The sequence below is a fragment of the Bombus impatiens genome, unplaced genomic scaffold, assembly GCF_000188095.3.
Source record: "Bombus impatiens unplaced genomic scaffold, BIMP_2.2 scf_0074, whole genome shotgun sequence".
Classification (NCBI taxonomy): Eukaryota; Metazoa; Arthropoda; class Insecta; order Hymenoptera; family Apidae; genus Bombus; species Bombus impatiens.
In genome coordinates, this window is record NT_176493.1 from 246,280 (window position 1) to 268,968 (window position 22,689).

Consider the following 22,689-nt stretch of genomic DNA (forward strand, 5'->3'; position numbering starts at 1 on the left):
GATATCCATTGCATAATTGAATATTTTTCCGATGTTCTATGCAGAGGATCGAAGTCACAAGGAGAACACGTGGTATGATATTTACAGCCGGTTACGAAAGTTTATATAACACTTGTAAAATTTCGTGTGTACGATTTAGCAAAGAAATTAAAAACGCACTTTGTCACAAAATTATTTATATTCATATATACTATAAGCTATTGCTTACGCATCGATACAATTGTTATTTACGTATTTACGAAAGGAATGTAAAAGGTTGAAACATTTGATGGATTAAAATATCGGGATAAAATTATTACAATCACGTCACGGTGGCAAATGTGTTAATAAATTATCCATTAATCATTATTTCTGTCAAATAAATATTCAGAAATATAAGACTCTCGGTTACACATGTGGAATATTAGTCAATGTTATTGACAGTTTGGAAAATCGATAGACGTAATTTTAATAGAAGACAGATTGCCAGAAATCCCTGTCGCGATACATAGAAGCACGAGGTTAATGAGGATATTGACACAAGAAACAGATGTTCCTGTTTTCGCAGCTCATAAAGCCATACACAAAGGCTATAAATCTCTCGCTCATAAAATGATAACCATTCATGAATTACCAGAAATCGATTATTAGCGGGAAACAATTTACTACGATTGATTTCATGATCAATCATCGGCGATGTAATCGTAGTTATAAAGCAACGCCGTAAATAAAGATTAATCTAAAATAATCATCAAATTTCTCTGGTCAACGATTCTGGTGCTTTCTAGTGCTCTACATTTCTAGTACTGGTATTTGAAACCGCACTTATTAAAAGTGTCAATTAATTCTTGGACATCGGTTAACAGCACAAAATATCTATAATCTTTCGTTACAAATAATTTTGTAACGTTATATATTTCCCTCAGGAAATATAATAATTCATCGATATCATCCATTGTTCTTCATTACGAATTATTAATTTTACTTTTCGTAATGAATTAAGTTTGCGTCAAATATGTTTTTGTACTCTCGCGTTTGATACTTAATATCGCAACTCGTATCGTACGCGTAATATGTTGATTAGAAATTAAAGTGGGTTGGAAAGGAACAGAACAGCTTCGCCGGTAAAAGATTCGACGTTATTTTCCGATCGATTCAATAATTGTTGGCTGTCAAACATTAATTAACAAGGCCGAGTAATTAGACTGTTTGACCGTGGAATGACCGATGAACGCAGGTAGCTTTGAATGCAGTGGCACAAAGGCGCGCCACGGTATCAATTGATTCATGTATATCATATCGCATCGTAACAGCAAACGAGTTTTCGAATATTTATCTCGGGGTAACGTGACTCACTTGTCAATACGGTTTTGCTAGCACCTTCGTTAAATTCATGCTACGGTCAACCAGGGACAACGGGTATATATTAATCGCGCGTCCGCTTTCGAAATGCTCGAGAAACTTGGAACGCGCCGCCGTGGAATTTCAATCGGCCCACGTTCGCCCTATTCGAATCGACACGATGCGACGCGTCGCGATTGACAAAACACCAATCGATTTTCGCTTCAAACGGGCCGCATTGCCAGAAGCAAAACTGAATTTTTCCGTTTGGTCTCGGTTTTCAGTAATTCCATTAAAAAATTCAATTTTCATGAAATCGTTCAAAAGGTTTCCGAGATTAAAAACGTACTGGTATTTAAGGATTTATCGTTTCTATTTGTTTAAAATTGGAATATTGTAGTACGGTATACTGTATTTTTTATTTGTTTCAAAGTATTTTTAAGAAACAGCAACTTTTTATTTGAAGATCAAGATTGTCCAATAATAGGTTTGAAGTTACTTGAAATGATATGCTAATGAAATGATGTTTTTCAATCGGTTAAGGAACGTTCAGGCTTCTAGTTTTAATTGCAATCGACCAAGTAGATACGTTTCTATTTTTAGCAAGAAATATCCTTCGAGGAAATATCGGCCAACGATCTAAACAATTCGATCAATCGACTGAATATCAAATAAGTGATCGAAAATTCAAGGTCTCATTCAACAAATTCTTCTGTCGATGGAATGTTTCGAAGATTGATTTCCCGTTAAAAACAACATTCCATCTCTAGTTGACTAAACATTGTAATTATCTGATATAATCAGTTGAAAGTCAGCGATCCGAAGCAACATTCAATGTAGTACGTACCTCCGCCTTGGATTGGCTTTAGATCGTTTCACGCGTTAGGACACGCGACTCGATTACGAGCGAACTGTCCTTTCCATAAAAAATCCGCAACAGAAATTTAAATTACCCATGTATTTCTTTCTCGATATTCCAAATATTTTGCGCATTCTCATATTTCATTTTCGAATCATTTTAAATCGCGAATCACACGCAAGAGTCATCAGCAGTCGCATTTATAAAACTGTCGGAAGTCCAATAAAGGTAGCCATTTTTCAGCTATTGAATTTAAAAAGAAACTTTCAGTTTGCCGTCCAAATGGCTCAATAGATCGGAAGATTGAAGTCACACGATCGATAAAAATTATTCTAATAGCCGACGGTTCTTTCTGCTCCGGGGCAAGCCTCTACGAACAGAATCGACGAGCATAAAGGACATAGAGAGCACGTAAAAGTCGTTGGTTTTATATAGAGCGCGAATGCCGGCAAACCGGTGGAAAGCAGAAGAAGCGACTGCGAGTTACTCGGCTCGATGCGCTCGTCGTTCCACTTATTCTTTAAATAGTGCGAGTCAACAAATCTCGGTTCCATAAAGTTCAGAATTTGTCGCGGGAGAAACCACTTCGAAGTTTCTTCGTTTCTGACCCGATTCACGGAAACACCTATATCCCCTCCAGCTATCCTTTTTTGTCAGAATTCAAACAACCGACGAAAATATCCGGGCTACGGATTTCGCAATCGTCGTTGCACGATGCGCACCGTGATTCTTCGATTTATCGCAGAAAAGTTTCGTCACCGTTCAGATTTCCTCCTTACTTTGTTACGTTTCGTTCGTTCGTTCGTTCCACTCTCATAGGTGAATGGAATTGTGATGACGTTAAACGTCTGTCGAATGTCAAATTTGACGAGCATACGGTAGCTTAGGAATGTGTACGGACACTTATCATGGAATTTCTTTTATAAATTTATCGTGTGCGTGATACTAAACCTTGCGGAACTTCGTTAGCACCGTAACAAGATACGATTAGCGTGATTATAATAGCTAAATTTTAAAGCAATCCATCGAAGGATGTATATAGGAGTTACGAGATATTTATTGATATTAAGGTACACTCACTGTGAAATTAGTATACAGCGTGAATTATTCGTTCGATTCGTTGTTATAGTAGACTTAAATATACTATTATACCTATAAACATACTCTTCAATTCTTGAAATTCTTCACTTTTGCTTGGACAAAATATTGCGATAAATGAAACAAATCGTTCCACGAATGGATAATTTCGGCGAAATTTTGTCAAATGCAATTTTGAGCGAATACAAGAGAGTAAACAATTAAATACAAATAGATCGTGGGTAAAATTTGTTAAAACTTTGCAATGCGTGTGCTTAATTAATTACCGAAAACCGAATGGATAACCGATGGATTTCTTCAGCATACCCGCCCACACTGCCAATGTCGGAAGAATCTTCTCTTTAATTAAAAGACAATGAACGATAGAACGAAATTCTTTAGGATTATGTACAATTTCATCGCTAATAAAGATAAATTACAATTTCAAAGTCTTTGAAATTGTACTTGCACTGACTTTCACAAATTTCTCATTACCAAGGAAGATGTTTTAATGGCCATTAGCAAGTACAAGAAGACTGAAGCTACATAAACGATATTCATAGTTTGATCTCGCGTTGACTTTATCAAAGATTTGCATCTTAATTAAATTATCGCATTGTCAAATAGATTTCAATTACGTTTACGTTTATATATTTTAGTTGCGTTACTGTATGCCCCAAATTCGTTTGTAAAAAGACTTACGTTTTAATTTTACTTCGAGATTTATTTTTGCTAGATCGTTAATAATCGTCAAAGTAATCAAGATGACTGATTTAAATATTCTTTATCGAGTTTATTTCAATTGTAAGTTAGATTAAAGTTTAATTTGGGAAACATTTTAACGATTGACAACATAGTAAACGATCAGTTTCATTGTTTTCTTTATCGAATAGTTAATACTTCACTTTTCTATCTTTTTATTTACGATGGATAAAAGATCGTAAATAAAGTTCCTATTTTGTACAACTATATATATTTTGTTTTGTTTATTTCTTGATTGCGATTACAGTCTCTGTAGTTGCTGTCAGAATCTAAAAAATAGTTAAAGGCGCCCGACTTTTAGGTGGAAAAACTCTCGATTCTAGATCAGCGATTTTCTAAATGGAAATTCCGCAGTCTCACTACGTATTGCGGCTTATTAATATTATAGCGAATAATCGAACGTACAACAAATACTTCGGTGATTTTTGCGAAGTCAATACTTTACAAAAAATATATTGTAACTTTCATATACGTATTTTTGATCACAAATTACTTTACTACACCATTATTTTGTCACACATTTCAAAATGTTTCGTATAATATATCGATAAAAGTTTCCAAGATTGTTCGAATACTTTCGTGAACCACTGTAGATTCGTTCGAAGAAGAAGATTATTTGACCATCTCTAAACAACGATACGTCAGGCGACTGAACCTTAAAAGAAACAGTCACGGTCTTACTCCTATTGACCCGTATTTCTTATTACGTTTTCTCCTTTTATTGTCTCGTACGACTCAGAGCCAACGAAGCGCCCCCTTCTTGGTCAATGTTTTCATTTAACCGACTTCTTCGCTAGAGAATCTCCTTATCTATCCTTCCTTTCTCCCATGCCGACATTCCTCGTCGTTCCTTACCATCGTAAATGTTCTTTCACCGTGATCCTGTCCCTGTTACGTTCACATTCGTATCGCATCTACATTCTGGATGCTACAGTCTACTTAGCAATCGATTCATGGGCGCCAGCTTCGAACAATTGAAAGCTAGGTGAAAGGGCGCATATACATATACCGCGGGCCTACATTTCTAGCGCTAAAGTATTCTATCAGTAGTGGTAAGAGTACTGTTTCTAGTGGTAGAGTAAGAAAATCGCGTTGGAGGATTCATTTTTTAGAAAATCTAGCTTGGAAATTCGTCGAGTTTACGTGTACTCGACTAATTCTCGATCAGATAAGAGCGAACGATCTGTAGTACGTTGTTTGTCGGCAATACAAAACAAAATTTTCTTTAAAATCATATTTAAACACGTTTGATTAAGAATCAGCCCGATACAAGCGAAGACATTGTGTTCCACGCGTTCGACTTATTCTCACGCGTACGATAACCGCCAGATAATAGTCCAATGCTATCTAACGGAGAATTGACTGAAATATGCGCGTACTTGTCAAGTTTTCAGCGCAATTTTTCTCGAAAACGAAGCTTCTAACGATATTCCCATTAATTTAGGTCCACGGTGTATACGATCGGGCTTGCGGCTTCCCTATTTACATGAAATTCATTTAAGCGCCGAATGATCGACGGTAATATAACTAACCGTCAACGTGCAACATCATCCGGAATGCTCGAGCAATTAAATCACTCACGAGCAGCATGACGACAATGACAGCTCTGTCGCGATGGAATTTACGTTTCGTCGACCTGTCATTATGCCGTGGCCGTTATGTAATTAGGCGTTCGAATAACCGTGAAACGTCTACACCGTCGTAAGCCGCACAGCTGCGTCTACGAGCCCTGTCCACCGAATATTTCTACGGCGAATAAATGTCGCGATGAACGTTTCGCGTCACTTGTCCGTCAACGCGCCGAGACGTTGCGTTAATTTTTCGATGGATCGACGCCAATGCATTGAGATCCGTGACCACTGTGTACTTCTCTGTTTTAAACCAGCACGAACGACAGCTGGCAAGGCACCCGAGAGAACAGAGTGCAACTGTAAATCGAGGTGACAGACCCGTTCTGTGTTCTAGCCGAGCATAGTAACGATGCGAGAACGCACAGCTTTACTCACAGCTGTCTTTTATTTTTCCACATTTATATCTTGAAGAGTATTTAATCCAATCCCGTGTAGCGAACCGCGTCTCTGTTCCTACTATCGAGCCAGAATCTGTCTTCTTCGTTCGAAGAATCTGTCTTCTTCGTTCGAAGAAAAATATTGTTTGTGTATACGCGTCACATAGAATCGAGATAGTTTGTTACTTTGAATGCGGAATAAGTAAACGGTGCAAGTACTTAATAGGAAAATATACAGGATGTGACAGTAAAAATAGTCAGCTGAAATAATTCCTTATCTATTGACGATATAAAGAAAGGAAACGTTTGAAGTGGAATTTATTGTATTTAAGGTGATTGGGAGGATGAGTACGTTTTGATTTCTTAAAATAGCTTATATTCTTTCGGATATCAAAGTAGCTTTGAGTTCTTTAACGGTCATCGTATATCTTTTATAACATTACTCGATCAACTTGGACATTCTCTGCGAGAAAATATCATGCTATTTATATTGAAAAATCATTTTTTCGACACGTACTTTCCTTATCCATCATTCAGTTACTTTGACATATTAAAGTTAAAATATCTGCTAAACTAAGTTGATGCTCGTTTGTAGAGAATTCCCAGTTGAATCGATTGATGTTATAGAAGACATACGGCGATCATTAAAAAAATCAAAGCCACCTTGATATCTAAAAAGACGCGAGGTATTAGGAAACTGAAATGTACTCGTCCGAGTACAAGGCTGCTTAAGTACAATAAATTCCATCTGGAACATTTGTTTCATAACGTCAATTGATAACGAGTTACTTCAGGTGATAGTTTCTACCGATTCACCCTGTATATTTTAAGCAAATTTCTCAAGTAACGATTTGTTAATTAATTTTCATCGCAAGATCATTTTCGCCGTTCTATGAAACCAAGTTTCATTTTGAAAATGTTCTCTTTGTAGTTCAACCATCCCTGTTCCAAGTATGATTTTATGTAAAATACTGTGCGCTTGAAAGCTTGACATAATAATAATTCTCTTAGTCCAGTTACGTTCTTATATTGTGCTGCATAATTGTTTCTGTGTCATCAGTTTACTCTCAGTTTTAACGAGAAACGATCAAAAGAAGAAGTAGGAATTTGATACGAGCTTCACAAGCTGAGGTATCTACAAAGCTCAACTCACAAGATTTCAGAGTCAATTTTTTTCTTTTTTACGCAAGCACAACTGCAATGCCAACTAGTTTATTTACACAATTCCTTCGAAATATGGAAAGATCGTTAATAAGCGAACGATGTTTCGGACAGTAGTTGAGATAAGAAATTACTGCGTTGTTGCTCGTATGTTTAACCAACCCGTAAGCTACTTCGACGGCAAAGATTCGACAGCTTAAAAAAATATTGCACACCAACAAATTTTGAGATCGACTTTTTCCTAACTTTTTGGCGAAAACATCCGAGCATGCATCGTGGCGCGTGCACGACGAAAACAATCTCGTGGAATGTGTTTCTCACGAGGCTCGCCCGAACTCCGTCACCAACTATGCTTGGCAAAAACAAGAAAATAAACAAGTCTCGTACACTTTCAAACATTTGTCGCATGCTTCGAGTCTAAGTAACTAGCAGACATTCCACAAACTAAATACAGACTTTCTTTGACGAGTGTTGGAAAGTTCTTCGCGGTTTTCCGAGAGTAACGTACGAGCAACATTTACGTAATTTGCCGCGTAAACGGATTACATAGTTTGATATCGAATATGCTTTCGACAAATCGTTCGTTGTTAAAGTAAAATATTTTATCTGTGTGCATCGATCGCTAAATGTGCCTCGAAACTTCCTCGATTCTCCTACCGATTACTTATTTGATTAGTACTCCAATCTGTCTTACTAACCGTCCTATTGACTCGAAAGGGGGACTGTAGAAAGTAAATTAAATGTCAAGGGTACTGGAAATATTTTGTATTTAATTCGATAAAATTATTTCTATCGAACGTCTGACTTATATAATATTCTATATAGATCACGAAAGAGACAATATTTTCCGAATAATAAAAATACGATATTATTAGTAAGCGATTCAGGTAGCACATTGTACGAAGATAGTACGCTAATTATCGTCAGATATTTATAAGTATTAATATTACGTATTAATAGAATACAAATATCAAATTACTTAATATGTAAATTGGTAAAATATCGAGTGTTTCAAATTTATTAAATTTTGTAAATATTCTATGTTAGAGGCATCTCTATGATACGATACACCGTACTTCATTATCAGGCCTAGAACCATTTTTCAATGGAAAACATGCTTCAAACTTCGACGGTTATCGTCACGATTGTTACCAAATATATTCATAGTCCATCGAGGTATTTGCATAACTACTTCGTTCACCTTCGCGTCTTTATTCGCGAAACTTTCTTACGCTATAGATATTTCTTCAGCTGTGAACGTTCTACGAAGCAACTGATAAACAACGGTGTTGGCTTTGGAGCAATACCGAAAACTTAAAACAACCATTTAAGATAATTGTCAATAATTGGGCGTGATCGTTCTTTAATAACTTAGTTGTTTAAATTAACTTCCTAGAAATAAACGATCTAAACTTTACCCTTATCGTATGGTTAATTTTTGCATTTTTCACCTCATTATCTGTATATTGCTTTTGATTAATGAAATAAAAATTCAGTTGTATAAAGGAAAGTAACCAAACATGGAATATCAGTTTGTTCTTCGAATGTCATTCTTAGAAAATCGATTACATCGAAAAAAGACTTCTATGGATATTCAATGATACGTTTATACTGAGTTTAAGACCACTTTTATGCTTCTCACGTAATGAACAATTTTCAATATTTAACTAACATTGAGAAGACAGAAGTTGTAGCTAACATGAAATATCGACGTTAGATATTTTCATAGATAATAAGCAAAAAGAATCGTATTCTTTTTATTTTATTCTTCTTTGAGAATAAAATCACATCTCGGAAGAACTACGTTAAAAAATAGGTCTCTTTTTTCACAAAGTCGAAACAAGGTAGTTCTTGGGTCTTGAAAACGATTTGTTACCTTCAGGTATCCCTTTTTTCTTTTCTCGAACCATTTCTTTTTCGTTCCACGGTTTTTTTTCTTGTCAATCTTTCCTCACGCTGAAATAGGATATCCCGCTATCTTATAAATAAAACAACCTATAAAAAGAAGTAATCCAAATATGGAATATTCTATAATTGGACCACTACTGGGTGTCCGCATTTGGTATTTTACAAAGTTAAAAACACAATAATCAGCTCGTAAATACTTGTAAATATCACGGGCAAGTATGTTGACAACAACGAAAAGCGCAAATAAGTATGGTGAAATGATAACAAAAACACGTCAAATTTGCACACCGTGGAAAGTTTTCGAACAGCGGTAAAGTAAAACGATCCTGTCACGACATTAACGTTCGCTCGACTGATGAACCACAATGTTTGCGGTACCAAAGCGACTCAGTGAGATTATAACCGTTCGAGAGATATTAATTTGTCGGATTTTTAAAAATAGCACTGTTCCATTTTACGTACTAAGCAATTAGTTTGGCTATTCCATGTTTTCCATGTTTGGTTACTTTCTTCGTAATATTACGAAGGTGAACAGCGATACTAGAAACGCATCGACTGATCGACAAGTGTTACTTTCATTAACAGGCATAACTGTTAGCAAGTTTTTAATTTTTCTTTTTAACGAGGACAAATTATTCTCTAGCGATTGTTTCTACGATACGGAAATAGTACGTTCTCTGAAGAAAGCATGGCAAAGAGAGAAAACTTTGGTGTTTTTCCTATCAATGGATTAAAATAGCCTGGCGTTTTATCACAGCGCGGATCGACGAAATCAGGAATTTGAGAAATTCGAATTCTCCAGGCCTCGAAGTTGCAATTACTGTTGCACTAATCAACGCCACATTTGACACATTGTTTGAAGGTAAATGGAAGAACGTCGGTAGGGAGAAATCGCGGCTTATCGTCGCGTTTCTCGCATATTTCACCCGAAGTCCCGCATGCGTGCGTATTCTATCTGGCGAAAGAATTTTCAACGAGACGTGTCAGCGCGCGCGAATTCCCCTGTTGACGAAAATACACCGCTGAAAAGTTTATGTCCCATCGACTACGTGTCTGGTCTGGCGCTGTGTCGCCTGCGTGTTTCTCTTGTAAACACGCTATAGTTAGGAACGATGAGTAACATTCTCAATAGATTCGTGTTGAGCAAAAATTCTCTGTCAAAATAAAGTGGCAATCGCTATTCGAAAGACGACAAAAATTTCCAAGTTGCGAAGTAAAGTTTAAAGATATATATAGCGAACATTTGGACAAATTTGAGTATTATACGATGGTATCAAATATATTGACTGGTAATATGGTGGTTACTTTGTCACGCGGACATTGTAGCGAATTTCACAGTACTCTAAAAAATATTTAGAAGTTTATGGATAATTAGGAAAACAAGCGTGAGAAGAGTTTTAGTGTTGCAGTTCAACTTCAGTGAACGTCGAACATTACGAGCATAAAAAGAATCGAAACATTTTGATTTATTAAATTCCGTATTAATACATAATATATTTACTCAGAGAACTCTTTATTAAAATTTCCAAAAAGACACTGATTTATTTTATCGATTAGTACGACGCTCAAAGTGCTGCTTCGTGATAGCTAAAGAATATATCTGATGAAATTATTTGTGTAAAAGGAATCTTTCGTTAAGATTGTACGATTTCTCTCACTGACAAAAAGATAGTGAAACGCTTTATTTTAGCAATTTCACTTTTTAATAAACGGGTTACGAATCATGCATTAAATCGAGAAACGAATTTTCTAAATTTTCCGGTTTCGTTATTATATCCTTTCAAAATTAAATCCGTTAGATTTAACCACGATGTCAAAGAGCTATCCGTTGTTGCAATGAAAGCTTATTTCTCAAAGCAAAACCTTTTTGCTCTGTCTGGAGATTGAGAAAGTTGCGGAAGAAAGCCCACAAAGCATACACGAAAAATATATACGCACGTAATTCCTCGTAGGAAGGAAGTTGTCGAGAATGTTACGTACTTACGTTTTCATCGTTAAAAATTCGCATTTGAACACACGTTGTGTTCCATAAATAAATCTGTCACGTCAAGTATGCGGAGAAAATTCACAGACACGCGATCAATTGTGAAAATATAATCTGAAACGCGACGCTTTGACAGCGTATACTTGATGCACATGCCGGTCGTGATATGATAATTGCGCATAGTGGATTCGTTTACACGACACACAGGGTATATCAAATTCAAAAGACGAACGCAAGCGTAATGTTTCCTTCTCGTAATACAATGAATTAATGTGGTATTATAATTATCGCGATAAAGATAAGAGTCCAATTTCTTTCAAGCAGCTTTTTTAACGCTTTTAACAGTGCTTTTTAGACTGACGAGTACACTCGTCTTACAATTGGTATTACCTGCGATTAGCTAAAGAGAACAGGTCAATAGTTCAATTTCTTTCAAGCAATTTCCTTTCGCGCGTATCTTTTTATCTTCTTATCTCCTCTGCGAAATGTCCCTAATTGTCAAGTACAATTAATTACAAATTTATTCTAAGGGTTAAAAAGGAATTGCGTGGATTCCGATGCGATTATATCGGCAATCACTGGAATGTTTTATGGCTGTTGTATGCGTTTACGTGTAATGTAATGCGTGTTAGTGCGCGAGTACGAGTAAACCGGAGAGTTGTTTTCTCGTGAATCTTCGTGGTAAGTTTGTGTAGCAATTTTTAGCGTTTAATATGTTCGTGTGGTTGTTCGTCCTATTTAGATGAGCTTCGGTGTGTCTTGTAATTTCTTCTTCGACTATGGCAATTATTAACGTTTTCTTTGTATCTTCGTTTCTGACGAATTACGACGCTCTAACACACATAGTAAGTTTTTTCGCAGACTGACGAATATGTTCGTCTTAGGATTCGTATTAGTTACAAATAGTTGTTGCCATAAACAGAAGAATCCAATTTCTTTCAAGCAATTTTTTTCGACACATTTTTAGTAGGTCTTTTACAGTCTGATGAATATGACAATCTCATAATTAGCGCAGAAGATACAACAAAGTAGCAAAATTAATTAGAAGCTAAAGTTGATACGTTTCGAGGTTCGAAATAAATTTTCGATATTTTTTAGAATGTAGAGAGACGTAAAGTTTCGTTCAGAGTTGTAAACTCAAAACTGCTTTTTTCTTTTTTTACTTTTTCCAGAACTATGAAGCTAAACCTTGAACAGCCGGAAATTAGTAATTTTTGCTGGTAGCTGAATTATTATCAACCATAACCGGCAAGAGCAAACATAATCGGCAAGGCTAATAGAAATTCCCGGGAATATAAGAAACTTGAGAAATATAACTGTGGAACGGAATGCCTTGAATTAATTAGCATCGTTAGTTTGAATTAGATTTCAGTTAGGTTACTTAATGGTGATTAATTTTAAATGAATTCATCACGTAAAGTGAGGTGCTCCAAAACCAAGTAATTTAATCCAAACTCTTGATGTACAATCCAACGATATGAATCGAGGATCACATCGCTGAATTAGGAATTAATTACAAGGATATCTGAATTTATATGTTCCCAAATTTCTGCTAATTTTCTGTAAGGAAATTTTATGTGAAATTTTATGTGAAAGCTTTTTCGTCCTTCAAATCGTAATTTAAGAAACGATATTATATTATCGTATATTTTATACTACAACATATATTTTTCTATCTTCAAGTTTAATAGAAAATACTCGCTATGGAACGATTAATTTCATTCTTTTTCCTCTCATACGATTATATTTTATTCAACCTGAATCTATAGCAATCTTACACAAGATAAAGGCACGAGAAAGATAAAAAAATATATTAAAACGATCCATGTGAGTCGAGCCAAATAATATCAATCATCTATTAAAGATATTATATTTATACATAACGTGTATATTTCACGGCGCGTTAATCTCGCAGAGAGTAAAAATGAAACATATTCACGCAGGAAAATTGTGAGAAATGAACGTATCAAAAATATCATAAACCATCGATACACAGAATTAATCTTTTTTTTCTCTCTCCCCTTTTATCTTTTTTTTCTTTTTTTTAACCGAAGAGGTCTAACAGCTCCGATATAAAAACTTATACAGCAATTTTACAGGATAATGTAATACTAGCGATTGAAACGGCGCTTAAAAACAACTTAGCCATTCATCGTTCGCTATTGTATCACGTATTGTATGACATTATTGAACTCGAATACCATAGACAGGAAAACCATGGTAGAAAAAAAAATAGAATTTGCGAATTCGACGTATGAAAAATTGTTTCGCAACGTTCGATGCGTTTCATATTCAATATACGAATTACACGGATATGGGGGATGATCTTAACTTTAATGGAGAAAAAAAAACACAGATTGTATTTTCATGCGATTTGACGGGATATAAACGTGTCCTGGTGAAATATACTGTCCAATATGACGCAAATAGCGCTTTTGATCTTTCCACATTTAAACGATTACAAAATAGATGCCCGCATTTGATAATATCGACATTTCAAAGATATTTCGTACAACGTTAAATCTGATAACATGCTCAAAAAATTGTCGATGCTATTTTACGCCTCTCATTACGTTCCGTTATCGACGAAAGCGGATTATATTTCGATATATTTGATATATTTCGGTTATTTGGAAACGTCGAGCTAAAATTTTGATTGATTACGCTCAGAATATCGTTAACGAACCTTCAAACTTGTTCGAAACGGTATGTTGATTTTATCTCTTGTGGGATATCTCTTACAGTACTTGTTTTCCATTTATTCCTATTTTATATTCTATCGTAATTTCGACTCTGTAATTGCCGCTGTCGTAACAACGGTAATTTACTATAATTTCCAGTGGTATTTAAACGTGTATTATCTAAAATTATACCTCCTTTTAGAAAAATGTTACCGCGACTACTGTGATATTATCATTTTCTGTCTTTTTTTTCTGAAATTCGACCAAACGACTCGATATTTTTTGAGAAGCTGGAAGAATTGGTTTTACCGGATGATGTGCAAAAGGAATTTCGAAAGAAGTGCAATCTGGGTGTGTAATGAAAATTTAAGCAACACATTTTGTACATTTATCGGTAAACGTTGCTGTAAGGTACAAATAGTTAAAGTTGAAAAATCGTAGTTTCGCGAATTTCGGCCTAGAATCTACAGATCCTTACAACTTTCGATGCCTATCGCTTGTATCCGTTTCAACCGATTTCATTACTGCATACAGATTTATCATTTTCCTACGAGAGAGAACGTAATTCCAATCTTCTTTTTGCTCTTAATTTTCTTCTTGTTCCCTTCCGACAAACGTTTATCGTTACCTTCCTTGGATTTCTCAACTTCTAAATCTTTTCGTTAATTCCATATCGTAATTCGTATAATTTTAATCATTTGACAGATTCACGAAGAAACTAATAACGTTTTATAAACAGGTTTTACATGCTCTTTTTTTTTTTATTCAATTTTATTTCATCACTTATATCAGTCGATTTTTAATATTTTTTCGTTTAACACCTCGTATTTTTACATTGACTCGAACCCATATCGAATCGAGTCGAATGGCGCACAGTTTGCAAAACAGGTTGAATTCGTAAAATAGTTTGCCCTCGAATCTTCGAGAGTTCTTCGATCGTTTAACTCTGCGGAGTAGAGCATTCTACGTGTTGACTCTTCTGTTCGCTTAAACGACCAAACACATTCTACATGCTTGTTTTGCATGTCCATTTGCTTGCCTTTGTTCACTTTATACGACTCGTGTCCACTTGGAAGATTTTCATCAGCATCGGCCACCACTTGAGCCATGCGAGACGCGACGTTTATCCTTTAGCATGTTGATCACGCATTAGCGCAAAAAGTTAAAGGGATAATGGCCCTTTAATGGAAGTGTCTTTGAATTCGGACGACATCGTACTAATAATTGAAATTACGTTCGAACAATGCGCTGCGTTCGACCTGCGTCCACAGGAACATTTCTATAGACTAAAATTGCGCGCAATGACTATAATGAAAACCAGTCAGCCTACGGCTTATCGTCATTGTCCTCTCGCACGATAATTTCTTAATTAGCCGCGTAAGAACAAGTTAAGTTAGTTTGAAAAAAACCAGCTCGTTTTACGATCGTCGGACAAACTGTATTTGTAAAGAAGATCAAAGCATATCTTAGGTGATGTGTGCCCTAAATTAATTCGGAGATCGTGACGCTATATTATATAACGGTTATTACCTAAGCTGTTATTGTATAAGTCATTATTATGCGTTTTAGCTGTTAACGATTTTATAACATGTGACGCGTTTTGGTGAAACAACGTTAGTGTGCGAAAATTACTTTTCGAAACTAACATATAAAGTTACGCACTCCATAAAGGGGGTAGCTTTTGTTTTTAGCGGTTTTAGTCTGTGAAAAAAATAATCGATTTTCTCACCCCTCAAACATACGTTTTGTAATTTTGCAGTAATAATGCAGTAAGTAATTGTCTACTTTCATTATTGATACGTAATTTCGATAGTAAACTGTGAAGTCAATCATTTTTTTAGGAAATCAGAGAGAACAAAGAATGTTCTTTCGCCTATAAAAAAACAGAAGAAAATGTGAAATAGTAGGAATCAGTTTTTTGGCATATTACTCCCTTTATATCAGAACACGTCACATACGAGGTTAGATGAAAAAGTTTTTTATTTATTTCAAGAAATATTTATTTATTCATCCGCATTGATGTTGTCTACTTCAAAGTAATCCCCATCGGATATAATACATTTGTGCCAACGTTGTTCCCGATCATAAAAATATTTTTAAAACACACTTTTTGAAATAGCTTTCAGTTCGTCCATCGATTTTGTCTTTATTTGCAGCATCGCAAAGCGGTGTCCTTTCGTTTTTCGTTCCGATTTTCCAGTTTATTCTTTTCCCCTGGAGACTATTCACATGTAAATACGAATAACCAGCCATACAGTACTCCTTCGGCTCCAAGAATTTTTTGGATTTTTAAATTCGACATCTTTTAAGAATTGATTACTCTTATTCTGCCTTGTTAAGTGAAAAAGGTACACTCACATCTTTTGCTTAAATCAAGTCGTATTAAATAAGAAATCCGTATCTGTGCATCGAAATCGAACGTATATGTAACACTTTTGTATTTTGAACGTACGTGAAATCGATGTCTGCTCGTAAAATGCATCTAAAAGTCGTTCTTCCTAAAAGCACGTTTTGGCCAGACACGATTATTCTGTTTGAATTAACGCGGCAGAATTTTCGTTGCCCAACGAAATTTTTCCCACGCTTATGCCATTTTTAGTTTACATATCTTTCGCTATTCTCATCCTTTCTCATCTCTGTCCAACTGATTCAAATATCTACTTAGTTTCGCGCTCTTGCATCTCTATGTTAAACATCTTTTTCTTTCCTAAAAATATATAAATATTTGGACTGTTCATTTTGGAAGTGGTGTAAGCGCATTTTCCTTTGTTTCGCGACATCGAAGTGATCGCATTTCCATCGGTCGAAAAATCCTATGGAAAAATCTTAGGAAAAATCCTAAATCGCTTGTACACGCCTCTATGCGCTTACGTAGCTGTCATTATATAAATAATTTTGTTGAGAATTAACTAGACCAATATGTTTTTGAAGGATTTACACAGCACTGTGGAAATCAGCGAATCGTGCGATTCATTAAATTTTGATCGTTTCTCTATATTTCATGCTTTGATCCACTTTTATTCGTAAATAAAAGCAGGAAAAGCAAAATACTGTTGTTTAATTTCAATATTATTTGTTTATGATTATTGGTGTCCCGACTGTTTGAACAGGCTGCAGATTACAGGAAATGAACTTACGCGCCAGTTTCAAAATAAACGATTATGCAATTCCATTTATTATCGAAATTTCAACGCGACTAAAACAGACGAATATTCTACGATTTAAATTGTGATTTGTCTATAAATAAAAAGTTTCTTGTTTTCTTAATTTTTCCAAAAAATATACTTTCAAAATAAACGGTCCATTTATAGGAGCGAACAAACATAACGGTACAAGATGAAGCTTTAACACGTTGACTTATTTATATTACAATCTTATCTTAAGGTCTATTTCTGGATATCTTAGATATTAACTGCCTCTTATTCTCCATTTCGTTGACCTTTTCATTTTTGGAAACAGGAAGAAGTCGCTGGGGACTACGTCCGACGAATACGGCGGCTGAGACTTCTCACTGTGGTATAGTTTTCTGACAAAAATACACGAACAAGTAGCAAAGCGCGAGTCGTGTTTCGTCATCTCCAGAATTAAAAGATCGACGAACTCATCGAAACGTGTCTACTTATTTGTTTGCCTGTAGCAAAAGCAAAGGACGAATGCGAAGCAGCTGAAAATCAGCACATACGGGGTGTCTCCGAGCTTTCTCTCGGCCAAACATTATCAGTATGTTCAACAGGTGTCAAGATAACGAACACACATCATATAAACGTATGTCATTAGAAACGTTGTTAAGAAGTTATAACAAAAACAAACAAAAGGACGATTCATTAAACGTGCGATAAGGAACGTGTGTTACCGCGATGCACAATATGAATGGATCAGGAATGTTTATGTCCGGTAGTAGGCAGAAGATATCGCAATACTTCTACGACTTCAACTACAACTCCGTTTCCAAATGTTCATCATTCTCGTCGATACAAGATTACCAGCGATAAAAAATTAAATTCATTACTCTTTGAAGTTCTTGTTTACCGTTCGTCGAAGTTGGAGTCGTAGAGGTGTATTACGATATCTTCTACCTATCGCTATGTGTAAATACTCCTGATCTATTCATACTTTGCACCGTAATAAAGCGCACGTTTGTTGCCGCTTATTTCATGTATCGTCTTTTTTCTTTTTTTTTCTTTTTTTTCATTAATAACTCTTTAACAATGATTCCAATGACATATGTGTATATGACTTCTCTTGCTATCTTGACTTATGGGGTATACTTGCAACGTTTGACCGAAAAAGACTGGGACATCCCGTGTATCACGAACATGCGCGCCATAACACGAGACGAAAAGATAAATTCAATCGGATACATAGAAAAGCGAATCTCTGTAAATTCTATTTCTTTAGCTGCGTCTGTGAGAAATTGATTGCTGAAACGTTGAAACGTTTTGATATTGAAACGTTGAATCGTTTTTGGGCGATTTAGTCGATATTAAAAATAACTCTGGCCATTTTACCCGTCTCGTAAGTGGTGGTTTTTAAAAATTTATGTCGGTCCCTGTCAATTGTACGACGTTATTGAACTCGCCCGCGCGATGCAACTCCGCCGCTTGGGCCGCGTCGGCTTTATGGCAGAGCATGCAAAATTAAAAAATTGCGGCAACTTTTTCATCCAACCATTTATATTATCAATTATTTAATAAAGATATATTTAATCAGAAAGTTTTGATTATCGTTACTCGTATTCGTGTTATTCTGCCGTGTCGCTCGTCTTACACCTTAATTAATGGTTACATTGTTGTTCTAAGCTGTTTTAAGACGTACGAATTGGATTCGCGTTACTTTCTATCGCGTGCCGCAAAAGACACGCGTGCGGGGTCAAAACGATCCGAGAAAAAGCACGTACAACGCGGAAATTGCAATTTATTAGAAAAGTTACGATGTGAACTTAGTTTTGTATGGAATTGTTGTTAAGGTATTGCCGAGTGAACTTAGTCAAGGCGAGTATCGGATCGTGTTTCGGCACGTTTCGAACAACTGGTTAAACGAAGAATATTTTTTTTGTAAAATCGATAAACATTTACCGAGGACAGTACCGTTTTTTTATCACCCGCTAGCTATTTTTCTCTACGATCTTATATAGTACAACGTGAAGAAAGGATGAAGTTGAATCTTGAATAATTGAATAATTCTCTTAATTGCCAAGTAATTGAGATATTGCCGACGATATCGTATAATTAGATAATCAGATAAAAGAAGAAAAAAGAGATTTATATATATATATATCTTGAACTAACAAATAATTTTTGTGAAATTGTGATATAACCTTACGTTGAAATGTTTACGTTTAAAAGTTAGTCGTGATGTTCTTTTATATATATATATAAGTTTTAAAAATGTATATCTTAGATAGATCTGCATCGAGACTTCAATTTGCCGGACGCAGCGGTTACATAATTTGATTGCATCGTTCTTTCCATCTTTTACGCTGCCGGGCAAAAGTCATACACAATTATTATCTTTTTACCCTGAAATGTACGCTAAAGATATAGACTTATGATCATTTTCAAATTTTTATAACTGCATGTGCCAGACAAGTTATTAGTACGTTGGAAGTTAGAACTCGTTGAAAAGATTAATGTTGGTCATAAAGTTGTCAAGTGGATTGCTTAATCGTAACAAAAATCCCTGGTAATTGTAGTTTACATTGTGCATACGTTTGTACGACACAGAATTAATAGCTTTATCATTTGTAACAGCCGGGTTAAATATTAATAAATGCAACTCTATCGTCCGCAGCTTACGTAGTAATAAGGAAATTGCGGTATTCATTGGCTGCATCCATCCGCATAATACCATAATGTTAGCGATAAAAAATGAAATAGAAATAAAGAATGTTTCCTTATATATATGAATAACTTTGTATCAATCCTTGGTGTACGACACACGTGCCGTAGGAAATTGCTGTTACGAAAGCTCGTTTCTGTTTCAATGTAGCAACATATATATATTATCCGCGTTTAGGAAAAGATTACTCTAAGCAAAAACAGTCCGCCAAAATTATTCTTCTACGTTGATGATTTGCATTTGGACAGTTTGGTAACATTCGCGACTGATGATTTTTCGTTTAAAAAATGAACCAAGGAAAAGGCTGAAAGGTGCCATCGACGATAATGTTATTGAAAATAATTCATGAAAAATAACGGAAGAAATAACGTTTCAAACGTAGACGATCCATTCGACAATTATTTATCACTTGGTTGGAATGAGAAAAGTAAGGAAAATGCAGGGTTTGCATTGGATTGAACGATGTATAAAAGCTTAGACGAACAAAGATGGCTATCTGATTGTTTCAAAGAAATAATTTAAAAGCGGATCTTATATGATAATGGAAAATGTTCGAAATAATGGCCAGATAACGATGAACATGCAAAATGCTTGTCGAAATAATGCCAATTGTTTGGTAATACAGCGCGTGTTCTTAACGGAATTTCCCGGTCATTTTTCTGAAAAACGAGCCTCGTTAGCATTCTACGTTTTTAATCCATTCTTGCACAAGAAACTACGCAGTTTCGGGTTATACTACGATTTTTTGTACATGCCGTATATCACAGGAACAAAGATATACAGGATGTCATCGATCAATCTACATGAAAAAATAAGTCGGAAATACAGAAAAGTAGAAAAATAGCAAATAAAATCGTAGTAAATAAGAAAAGAGCAAAAAGTAATAAAAATTTTTGTTCGCAGCACGCTTCGCTACCGATGAAAATAAATTAAAAATTTGATCATGGACGTGTACCAGGTCAATGCTTAACCAAACATGTTCATACCTTATTTTCTCGAAAATGAAACCTTAAACGAAACTATTTTATACCAGATTTTCCATTTATTTTCGCATTTGGGATAACCTCCTGACTGCTTACTTCTGCCTAGTCGACAACTACTAGCCAAATTCGAATATACCTGACAAATTTTCAAACTTAATTTTCTCAACGACAAAACCTCGAACAAAAAAATGGTGACATTTTTTGTTTTCTTCACTCTACATTTTCTACTTCTTGTTCATGTAGATTCACCTCCTTTCCACTTGTACCATCGATTCGGTGACACTCTGTATATGTATATATATATGTATGTGTGTGTGTGTGTGTGTGTTTTAAATATTCAATGCAAACAAATATTTTGCTGACCGAGCCATTTTTGAGAATGTTGAGCGTTGAATAGGACGTTGTCGAACTAAATGCAGGCAGAAAATTGCTATCTCGATGACAAAAAATTTAAATAATCTAATTGGAAAGATGAATATTTGGGGGACATGTGACGCTAATTACTAATGAAGTCGTGGTAACTGGATGGACGCCCAACGAAAAACCACTCTACCGATGGAAGATTCCCGGGGTAATTGATAAATTGCAGCAGAAATAAAATTTCATTTATTATCCATATGTATTCGAGGTCCGCAGTGACGGAAAATTAGGTGAACGTGAGACGAATGTTTTATGCTACGTCGAATTTAACGTAAAACAAGACGTACGAATATGTACCTCGTGTAGGATAAGATATCGAGAAAGCAATAGCCAAATTTCTCGGTCTCTGAGCTTCCAACAATGGGAAAATGACAAACTTAAAATTGACAAACTTAAAATTAGCAACAGATATATGACATATACGCAATTATCTCACAATCTGTTCCTTCGCCAAACAAGTGTTTGAAGCGGAACATATGTTGTTTCAACGGAGACACGTTGCGATGATCACGAATTTACGTATCCGACATTTCAAGTTGACATCTTTGAAATTGGCTAATAACTAGTTAGTAAAAATAATAAAAACAATAACTTTCGCCAATCTTAATGAATCAAATAGAAGTGCATTTTTTGTTTCTATTGGAAATCTTCGCTTCTATCGCTTACCATCGTTTATCGTTTCAATTCCTCGATTAAGCACGTGTATATAATATGATATACCAAAATGGAACAGAAGAAAAATGGTAAATTCGTGCTGATAATTTATATTCATTTTTAGCAACACGACTATAAATCGCTCCATGGGATCTACAGTTCGAGAGTACTGTATACAGGATGCCTCATTTTCATCGACCCACGCAAATATCTGCTAAACTATACGTTGTTCGAAAAAATGTTTCATAGAAAACTTGTTCTATTTCAAGGTGGACGTCTTACGACAATCACCAGGTTCGTCTAGATGAAGGCGAATTCTCGAGATCTCAATGCGAGCTTTATTTTTTTTACATGGACTTTTATACACCGTTCGATGCACTTTTTCATTCTCTACAAACAAGTAGATAAGATACTTGTATCTGACAAGTTTGTATCTTAGTTTAAAAGACATTTCAATATTGATTTCATGAAATTGAGTGTCCTAAAGACAAGGAAGACATAAACGTAAAAGCACTATGTTATCTTTCATACGATAAGTCGCACAAGATTAAAGTTAAAATATCTTTCAAAGTAATCATTTCTTGATCCAACTACCTTAATACTTTTTTTTTTATAAAGAATTAAAATATACATCGAGTGGTGCATAAAGAATCTATGGTTCCATAAAAAAAGAACAAAGACCATATTGAAATCTCAAAGGCACGTTCATCTAGATAAGATTTCTGGCCATCATGGCATGTTCCTTTCGAAACAAAGTGAGTTTTATTTGAAACACTTTTTCCAGTAATATATAGTTTAGAAAATGTTTGCGTGGATCGATTAAAATGAGATACCGTGTATAACGATACTGACTATGTATACGGCTCTGCCCGCGTCAACTTGCATTAAACACGATTTGCATTATATGTTTTTGTAGCTGAGGATCACGTTTGATATAGTCGATAATGGTTGTTTTTAACATTTAATGTGTCTAGATTGATGTACTCGCTCGACAGAAATTGCCTGTAATTAGCGTACGCACAAATAAATTAGCG

At 35.3% G+C, this 22,689-nt stretch overlaps 1 protein-coding gene across 17 annotated transcripts in view; it reads left to right on the forward strand.

Moving 5' to 3' along the window:
* Nucleotides 1–22,689, forward strand: part of LOC100748680 — a 136,606-nt gene that overhangs the window by 53,781 nt on the left and 60,136 nt on the right. The window lies entirely within an intron of this gene.